This window comes from Trichosurus vulpecula, chromosome 2, assembly GCF_011100635.1.
Source record: "Trichosurus vulpecula isolate mTriVul1 chromosome 2, mTriVul1.pri, whole genome shotgun sequence".
Classification (NCBI taxonomy): Eukaryota; Metazoa; Chordata; class Mammalia; order Diprotodontia; family Phalangeridae; genus Trichosurus; species Trichosurus vulpecula.
The window spans coordinates 307,378,520-307,389,102 of NC_050574.1; positions in this window are offsets into that span (position 1 = coordinate 307,378,520).

The following is a 10,583-nucleotide window of genomic DNA, read 5'->3' on the forward strand; positions in this document are numbered from 1 at the left end:
GCAGAAACATTACTAGTTATAGCTCTTCTGTTTAGGTTTTTTCAAAAGTCCTCGTTCAGTTTTTAAATTGCAGTAACTTTAGTTGTAGGCATAATAGAAACTATCTGGAAAAGAGTAGTGGGTTTCTTATCACAGCTCCTTAAAGCTTAGATTGTGATTGCCATTTTCTCATGGCACTTTAAAGGATCTGAAGTAAAATTTCCTCATATACAAATCCATGATGAAGATCTAGCATTCTTTTGAAGTGTTCAAAAGGTCTGACCTCCATTTAGGATGTCTTTAGCTTACTAACTATGTGAAGAATCTGGGCACGTTATTTTTATTGGTGATATAGGATCTAGTTCTGCTGTGTGGTTTTAAATGAATAGTGGTGGGGTTTTTGTCGGGGGGTTTTGCATGTCTTCTTTATCTGGTGCTGTTATAATTCATAACACTGTCTTCTTTGCATATAGCAAAGAGTAAGAAAACATGTAAAAACATTCTCTATCTAGGTTAAAAGACTCAAAACACTATAAATGGAATTGTGTTTATGAAAGCAATTGCATGAAGCAATTGACACTGAGTATAGGAGTTTTTTCTTGGCTTGGGATATCTGTGCAGGTGTGTGTATATGTATATATGCATGCAATGAGCATTTTGGTAAAATGCGCTATGACAATATATTAAACGGAAATGATATTTCTAAATATTACAAAATTCATGTTGGATCTTTTCTTAAAGAGGGAGAAGATTATGCTACATATAATATATATGTGTGTGTCTACAGACACATACATTTGTTAACACATATATTTGTTTATTGTCCATTCTCAAAGAGGACCAAAATGACATCACTGTGTTAGAGCCAAGTTACAGTACGTCCAACTGTGTCTGATCAAACCAATACAAGCTCAGAATGCTCTTTCACAGGTCAGGCACAAATAGTCCATGTGAACATATGGGGTGGATTCTCTAAATTTTCATATCTTGCATTTCTTTTGAGATACTTCAATACTGCTTTGCTCATAGATCACAGCACCTTCTCTGATGCAGGCACACCGTGCTGGGCAATCCTGAGTTAGTGTCTCTCATGTCACACAATCAATTCCAAAGTTCTTAAGAGAGACCTGGAGAGTGTCCTTATATCACTTTTTCTGACCACCATGTGAACACTAGCTCTGTGTGAGTTCTCCATAAAATAATCTTTTAGGCAAGTGTATGTCTGGCATATGAACAACACGTCCAACCCATTGGAGTTGCACTCTCTGCCATAGAATTTGAATGCTTGGCAGCTTTAGAAAGCACTTCAGTGTCTAGTATCTTCCTACCAGGTGATCTTCAGAATCTTCCTGAGACAATTCAAAGGAAAGCAATTCAGTTTCCTGGCATGACACTAGTATACTGTCCAAGTTTCACAGGTAAAAAAAATTGGGTCTGCACAACAGGTCTGTAGACTTTCAGTTTGGTAGGCAGTCTAATATATCTTCTCTTCCACAGTTTCCCTCAGAGCTTCCCAAACACTGAGCTAGCTCTGGGAATTTGTACATCAATCTCATTATCAATGTGTACATACCTGAGAAATATACTGCCATTGTAAATGAACTTATCCACAGTATTCATAACTCTCCCTTTACTGTAACCAATGGTTCCATATATTGATGGTGTGGTGGTGACTGATGAAACACCTGTATTTTCTTGGTGTTAATTGTTTGGCCAAAATTAGCACAAGCAACAGAGAATCGATCCATACTTTGTTGCATCTCAGCTTCAGAGACTGCATTGAGTGCAAAATCATTTGCAAGCAAAAAAAACACACACCAACAATCCCTCCACTTTGGTCTTGGCTTGTAGCTTTTTCAAGTTGAAGAATTTACCATCAATTCAGGAGCTGATTTTGATGCAGTATTCATCCTCATTGACAGAATTTGACAACTCAGCTGAAAACGTTTTGCTAAAAAGCATGGAAGCAAGTACACAGTCTTGCTTCACTCCACTGATGACTGGGAAAGCACAAGAGCACCCTTTATCCAGTACCCAGACAAGCATGCAGTCATGAAATTGATGTACAATACTGATGAACTTCTCTGGCAACCAAATTTTGACATAACTTTCCGTAAGCCCTCATGACTGTATCAAAGGCCTTAGTCAGATCTACAAATGTTGTGTACAGACCTCTCTTCTACTCTTGGCATTTCTCCAAGAATTGTTCGGCAGCAAACACCATATTGACCATTCCTCAGCCCTTTCTGAAGAAACACTGGCCCACAGGTAGATGACCATCTTCCAGGTGAAGGATCAGCCTCTTAGTGTGTGCAATTCCATATACCAACATTGAGTGGAAGTTTGTGTGTGTGTGTGTGTGTGTGTGTGTGTGTGTGTTTACATATGTGTGTTTTGACCACAGGGTGGGATCCCCACCTGCTACAGTAATCAGGCCAGGGTTGGTTCAGCTAATAATTTTTAGACTACAATTTCTAGGCCTTTCCTTATACCAGGAGGTGAACAATGTGTTCCTTAATAGGCTGCTCAGATACCCAAGGGGCTACCAAATCCCACTGCTGCTTCCAGTGAAAAGATGACCCTATGGCCTTGGCCACTTGTGTGCAGGGTTGTGACTACAGCTCCCAATATATCCAAATCTGCTACTTTGTAACTTGCCTGTCACCACAGGACTTTGAGATTGGTGAAAATGATAAAATGTTATGGATGAAATCTTACGATTCATGCAGAAATTGGATTTAAGTGAAGCAAAGTTGTCCATGGCAGGACAGAGTCAAGACGACTAGTAATGGTTCAAGATGCAATGGATGACCTTGGCATCTTTGGTGTCTAATCAAGCTCTAAGCACTACATAGCACCTGTTTATCTGCCTTCATGGCCATTGAAACAAATAGTTCTCGTCCACCCATTCCACCAGGAGAAGACTTCACATGCTTGGGGTAGACACCCCCCAACTCACCAAAGGGTCTGACACCTCTGAGTTACCCCAAACCTGTTTTAGCCTGTCTGCCTAAATGGTTTACCAGATTGGGGCCTCTGTGCATGCTACAGCTTCTTGGAGCCACAGGTGAGAGTTAGGTAGATCAGGTGGACATCAAAGGTGGAAAGCAGCCCTTAAAGGGCTTGGCAGCCCTCACACCAGAGGTGCTAGTCTTCACTGAACACACCCTATCGTGTAGAGCAAGGGTACTTCAGCATTGTTTTTTGTCTCATGGACCCCTTTGGTAGTTTATAAAGTCCTATGGACCCCTTCTTAGAGAAATACTTTTCAATGCATCAAATAAAATGCATTAGATTTCAAAGTAAATAAATTGTATTGATATATACTTATTTAAAAAATTAATTAACCCAGGATCAATAACCCCATATTTATACTGCAAGAATTGTTTCTAAGGTCCCTTGTACCTTGGAGAGTCTTTAAGTCTATGAGTTAAGAGAAACTTAAGACAGCACAAAGGAGAAGAATAAGAGAAACATTGATTTTTTTTTAAAAAAAGGTTTTTTATTTAAATTTTATGTAATGGAAATTTAGCACACCTAGACCACCTAATCCATGTGGAAGACTTTGGAGAATTGATTCTGGGATACTGGAGAACTGGAGCATATATAGACAGTGCATTTATCTACTAAATGGTCAAGGGTTTCCCCGCATTGGTTGTATAGACAAAAATGTCAACTTCTTAAAAACCAAAGAGCCTGATTCAGCAACCTAGCTGGCCTTTAACTACATTTCCAAGAGTATAGGATTCTTCACTCATATACAGCCCTGAGGACTTTGTAGTCCAAGGCTTAAGGACTCAAGTATTGCTTCCTTTAAGACCTGGAAGAAACCACAGAGGTCACCTAGTTCAATTTATACCTCAATACCAGTATAACTTATAAAATGAATGGTTGTCCAGTCTCCATTTAAAGACAATAATCCTAAGGAATAGAAACCGATTGCCTCTGTAGGAAGCTGATTCAACTTTAAGAATGCTTTCATCCATGTAATTTTCTATGTTCTCACTAACTGGTAAATTATCAATTTATTTTATTTACTATAATGATCTTTCATTTTCTAGTGTGCATTTCATTTATCCATATACACACTTTATTCTCTTCCAATAGATTATAAGCTCCTTGAAGCCAAGGGTTATGTCTTATTCATATTTTCATTCTTCTTAGTGCCTAGTACAACTCTTTGCTTATAACCAGCAGCCCCCCACTGCAATTATTAATCAAATTGAAAGTTAAAAAAAAAGAACTAAAATACTAATTTAAAGCATTGTTAATACAGCTAGTAAGTGTCAAGTATCTAAGACCAGATTTGAAATCAGCTCCTCTTGACTCCAGTCCGCTGCACTACCAGGGTGTCCCAGATTACTCTTTACATTAAATGAAAGAAATAAAATAAAATTGATGGAGATCCTTGTGGGTGCATCATTCAGGGTTCCTTAGAGAGTAGAAAGAAATATAAGATACTGACCTTGCCTTCAGGAATTTAAAATATTGTCATGAAAAGAAGACAAAAAACTTTACCAGTTCATTAAGATTACTGCAAGTCTAAAAGTTAAGTGCAGGGTGTTCCTGAATATTAACAAATAACATCTTCAATATGATTTTTCCATCATTTGTGATGCAAAGGTTGATGTGTTTTGCAAGATTCATGTGAACTCGATGCAATAGCTCAATAACTCCACATCACTGTCAATTTTAGCACATTCACTCTTGGAATATGAATATGAAATCACATGATGTTATTTGAAGTTGAAGATGTTATTTGTTAATATTCTAATTAAATCAAATGTTGTTGAAAATTTCAATCATTTCATTTCCTGAAAATATGCATTTTTTCCCATGTGTCTAGACTTTAGGAACACACCGTGTTAGAAAAATAATTAAATAAAAATTCCTGCCTTTCTTTACAGATTCTTCTGTGGCATAGTAGAAGGACAAGAGAATTTACCGAAATGAGTTCAAATTCCTGTTTTGCTATTTACTCCCTGTGCAGTATTGGTCAAGTTATTTATTCTAGAGGGGCCTCAGTTTCCTCAAGTATGAAATGAGGGAGTAAGACTAGATACCATTTAAGTAAGGGCTCTTCCAGAACTAAATTTATACCCCCTCAATTTATACCTCAAGCATTGGCTCCTTCATATGACCTTGGTGATCTCAAAAGGTTGTATTCTCTCCTTCCTCTGGAACCCCCATAGCACCAGTATTTATATTTCTTATAGTACCTTTCAAATTCTCCCTCAAATTGTAGGTATGTGTAAATCTGTCTTGTCTTCACCATTACATTGCTTACCCTTTGATTGCATACACCCTCCCTGATATTTGTGGATTTCCAATTATGGATAATGTGGAACTTGAACAGAATCTTGAAGGCTGGATACAATTTAGGTAGGAAGAAAGATAGCATAGTGTAGGAGATAGAGAAACTGAATTGGAGACAGAAGACCTGGGTTAAAATTCTACTCCTATTTACCATCCATCTACTTAGGGGAAGTCACTTATTATCTTGGCCTCAGTTTCCCAATTGCAAAATGAGGGCATTGAACTGAAGCAAAATGGAGTAGTAGATCAAAATCTGAAGACTCAAGAAGATGTGGGTTGGAAAAAAAGCAAGGGGTGGGGTCAAGATGGCAGAGTAAAAACAAGGACTTGCTTGAGCTCTCCCCAAACCCCTCCAAATAGCTATAAAAATGACTCTAAACAAATTCTAGAGTTACTGAACCCACAAAATGACAGAGTGAAATAAAACTCCAGTCCAAGATAACCTGCAATGTCAACAGAAAAGGTCTATCACACTAGGCTGAGAGCAGAGCTCAGTTCAGTGTGGGCTGTGCCAACACAGAAGGTGCTGGAGCCGGCCTCAGGGGATTGAATTACTGGGAGCTATGGAAGTTTCCAAACTTTTCAAACTACAAAAGCCAAAGACAATGTAGAATGTCAGTGGGGAAACTCTGTTGTACCTGGGTGAAAGAGGAGCAGAGTCTGGCCCAGCCCCAGGGCAGTGGAGGTGGCAGTAGTGGCAGGAGCAGCAGCAGCTCTTTCCAGCGCTCCAGGCCCACAGACAGTGGGGAGAAGTGAGCAGTTGATCAGAGAGGGATTGCAGAGATCTCTTTGCTGGCACTGAGGCAGGATTCTCTTCCTTGGCCCTGCTTGAATATGGGTTGCGGTCCTGGGTGGTGGTCCTAGGTTGAGAAGGAGTGCTGAAGTGGCAGAGCTTGTGGCAGCTGTGTTGAGAGAATACTAGTGACAATTTCAAAGCAGAAAATAGTGTTTGAGGTCACTCATAGACCAGAGGACAGCCAGGAGAGGAGTAAATACCTCTTCTTTTGACTGTACCATCTTAGAAGAACTGAAAGGTATCTGCCTAGAAGTATCACTGGAAACAGCTGCGTAAAACCCCTGAAGCTTGGAACAGAGCACTTTCCACTCTGGAAGCAGAGTCCTACCTTGACAAAGAGCTTCACAGTCAAGTAATTGGCTTGAAAAATGAGCAAACAGTGGAAAAAAATTTGGGCTATAGAATCTTACTTTGGTGACAAAGAAAATCAAAACATACTACCAGAAGAGGACAACAAAGTCAAAGCTCCTACATCAAAAGCTTCCAAGAAAAATATGAATTGTTTGCAGGCAATGGAAGAGCTCAAAAAGCATTTTGGAAATCAAATAAGAAAAGCAGAGGAAAAATTGGCAAGAGAAATGAGAATGATGCAACAAAATCATGAAAAATGTGTCAACAGCTTGCTAAAGGAGACCCCCAAAATACTGAAGAAAATAACACCTTAAAAATAGAGTAACCCAAATGACAAAAGAGCTCCAAAAAGTCAATGATGAGAAGAATGCCTTATAAAGCAGAATTGGGCAAATGGAAAAGGAGGTCCAAAAGACCACTGAAGGAAATATTTCCTTAAAAATTAGAATGGAGCAAATGGAAGCTAATAAGAAATCAAAATATTATAAAACAGAACCAAAAGAATGAAAAAAAAAAGAAGACGATGTGAAATATCTCATTGTAAAAACCACTGACCTGGAAAATAGATCCAGGAGAGACAATTTAAAAATTATTGGACTACCTGAAAGCCATGCTCAAAATAAGAGCCTAGACATCATTTTTCAAGAAATTTTCAAGGAAAGCTTCCCTGATATGCTAGAAAGAAAAGGTAAAATAGACATGGAAGGAATATACCAATCATCTCTTGAAAAAGATCCCAAAAGGAAAACTTGTAGGAATATTGTAGCCAAATTCCAGAGTCACCATGTCCAGGAGAAAATATTGCAAGCAGCCAGAAAGAAACAATTCCAGTATTGTGGAAACATAATCAGGATAATACAAGATCTAGCAGTTTCTAAATTAAGGGATCAAAGGGCTGGAGTGCAAAGGACCTAGAATTAAAACTGAGAATCACCTCCCAACAAAATGAGTATAGTACTTCAGGGGGAAAAATGGAAATTCAATGAAATAGAAGACTTTCAAGGGTAGTTGATGAAAAGAACAGAGCCGAAGAGAAAATTTGACATTCAAATACAAGACTCAAAAGATGCATGAAAAAGTTAACAGGAAAGAAATCATAAGGGATTTATTAAAGTTGAACTTTTAACCTTCCTACATGGAAGATGATATTAGTAACTCATGAGAACTTCCTCAATATTAGGGTAGTTGAAGAGAATGTATGTGTATGTGCATGTGCATGTGTATGTGTATGTGTATGTGTATATATGTATGTGTGTATATACACATGTGTATGTATAGATGCATATAGACACATATATGTATATGTGAATGCACATTATATATGCATGTGTATATACATAAATATACATATATGCATGCACACATATACTTATACACATGTGCCTACATGTATGCATGTGCTCGTGTGCATATGTACCCACACAAGCACATATGTACATGTATGTGTGTATACATGCATATACATATATAAGCTGTACATATGTATGTGTGTATAAATATATACGTGAATACATATACATGCATGCATATATACATACATAGAAATGTATAAACATACACATATATGTGCATATATGTATATACATGTACATCTATACATATATATGTGAATATACACATATGTACGTGTACATACACACATTCGACAGATATAGATATAGATGTATAGGGATATAGATATAGATATAGATACAGATACACACAGAGGGCATAGGGTGAGTTAAATTATGAAGGGTTGAAATCTAAAAAGTAAAATTAAAGGATGAGAGAGGAATATATTGGGAGAAGAAAGGGAAAGAGAATAGATTCAATTATCTTACATAAAAGAAGTAAGAAAAAGCTATTTCAATGGAAGGAAAGAAGGGGGAAGTGAAAGGGAATGAGTGAACTTTACTCTAATGAGATTTGGTTTAAGGAAGGAATAACATATACACTCTGTTGGTTATCTTACCCTACAGGAAAGTAGGGGGGAAAGAGCTAAGATGGAGGGATGATAGAAGAGAGGGCAGATTGGGGAAGGGGGTAGTCAGAAGCAGATACTTTTGAAAAGGGACAGGTTCAAAGGAGAAAGTAGAATAAATAGGGGGCAAGATAGGATGGAAGGAAATATAGTTAGTCTTTCCCAACACAACTATTATGAAAGTGTTTTGCATAGCTACACATGTATAATCCATATTGAATTGATTGCCTTCTCACTAAGGGTGGTGGGGAGGGAAGAAGGGAAAGAATTTGTAAGTGAATGTTTTAAAAACAAATGTTAAAAACTTTTTACATGCAACTGAGAAATAAGATACATAGGCAACGGGGTATAGAAATCTATCTTGCCCTACCAGAAGGTAAGGGGGAAGAGGATAAGAGGGGTGGGTGATAGAAGGGATGGCACACTTCAAAATACATGCCATCTTGGGGTGGGGGAGGGGAGAGATGGAGAGAAAATTTGGAACTCAAAATATTGTGGAAATGAATGTTGAAAACTAAAAATAAATAAATAAATTTTACAAATACAACATATTTTCCTAAAAGAAAAAAAACAAGAAAAAATATCTCAAATACTTACTGGTGACCCTGGCCAAGTATTTTAACCTTTCTGAGTCCTAGTTTCCTCATCTCTAAAATGGGAGATTTGGAGTCAATCACTGCTAAGGTTCCTTCCAGCTCTAAATCTTTGATCTGTGACTAGAAGGTCTCTAAGCTTCCTTCCAGCTTCCTTTTGCACTCCATTCTCTAATTGAGGGAGTGTATTCTGAGTGGCTGAAATGAGGCAGGAACAGGCAAAGAGTGATCCAGGGATAGTGAGCTTATTGACTTCCCACATTGGGATCACTCTAATTGAAATGCAGGGTTGATATATGAACATGATGGGAGAAAGTTCATAGACTGAGAGACTGCTGGGAAATCACAAGGTATCTATTTACAATCTTTCATTCTACACATAGGGAACCTGAGGCCTAGGAATGTAAAAAAAGAAAAATCATATTCAAGGTCACAGAGGTCATAAGTTTTACAAATAGGATTTGAACCATATCCTTGATTCTAGAACCAGTGTACTCCATTGTCTCTCTTAGGTTACCTGCAGTGAGTTTGTGGAGGGTTTTCAATGCTAAGTGATAAAATTTGAATTTTATCCTAAGCAACTGGAAGCCCTTGAAGGTTTTGAATCACTACAGAATTTTAGGAAGCTTAATCTGTCTATTGTGAAGTGTAAGCATTTTCAATTATTTGAAGAGATCTGATTCAATAAACACTGAGTAAAGAATATGAAAGAATGGAATGAAACATCGTGGTAAAGAGTCAGATTGGACTTGAGGCAGGACTTTCTGATTTGACTAGCAGTGAGACACAAGAAAGTATTACCAAGACAGGACACGCTGTGAGACTCTCTCCCATTGGGAAGGAACCAACACCCATCCATCCAACAGGGTATAGATATGATCCTTCCTGGAAGAAGGGGGATAGACTCTCTTCTTCTAGAGGTAACTCGTAGACTTCTCATTCTACTATCAGTAGTGAATGTGTAAGATGACAAATCAACTGTGGAGATGACTTAGCTATCTGACAGAGAAAACTACCCTGACATTTATCCAATTTCCTGACAAGATTCATTTTACTCCCAAGGTCCAAATTAGCATGTCTACATCAATGAAGTTGAAGCAGACTGTGGATGGTGATGTAATTCTGAAGAGGTTCAATCAAAAAATCAAGATAACAACAAGCAAATGATAAAAAAAGACAATAAACAGATAGAATATTCTGATTAAATATTGATGTGGAGATTATGTTTACATTTCCTGGCTTCCCTTCATTTTAGCTGTTATTAGTGGTGTTTCTAAATCATCAAACATTAATATTCTATTTTCAGGGCTCAGTTGGTATTTTTTCCCCTAGCTTTATGATTTATCAGGTGATTGTGTAGCTTTACATTTGAAGTTTTAACTCCTGAAGGGTAGTGACAAAGCTTGATCTTAGCTTATCTTAAAGATGAGAAACGTAGAGAGATGAGATAGAGAAATCCATTTTTATTCTACCTCCAGGGAAAATAAAAACTAATTGTCCATGCAAGGAACTCATGCAAATTAGCAAGTGGGTCTCCTCCAGTGATAGTCCTTAAAGCAGAAACAAAAGATTAACTCCTAAAACACCA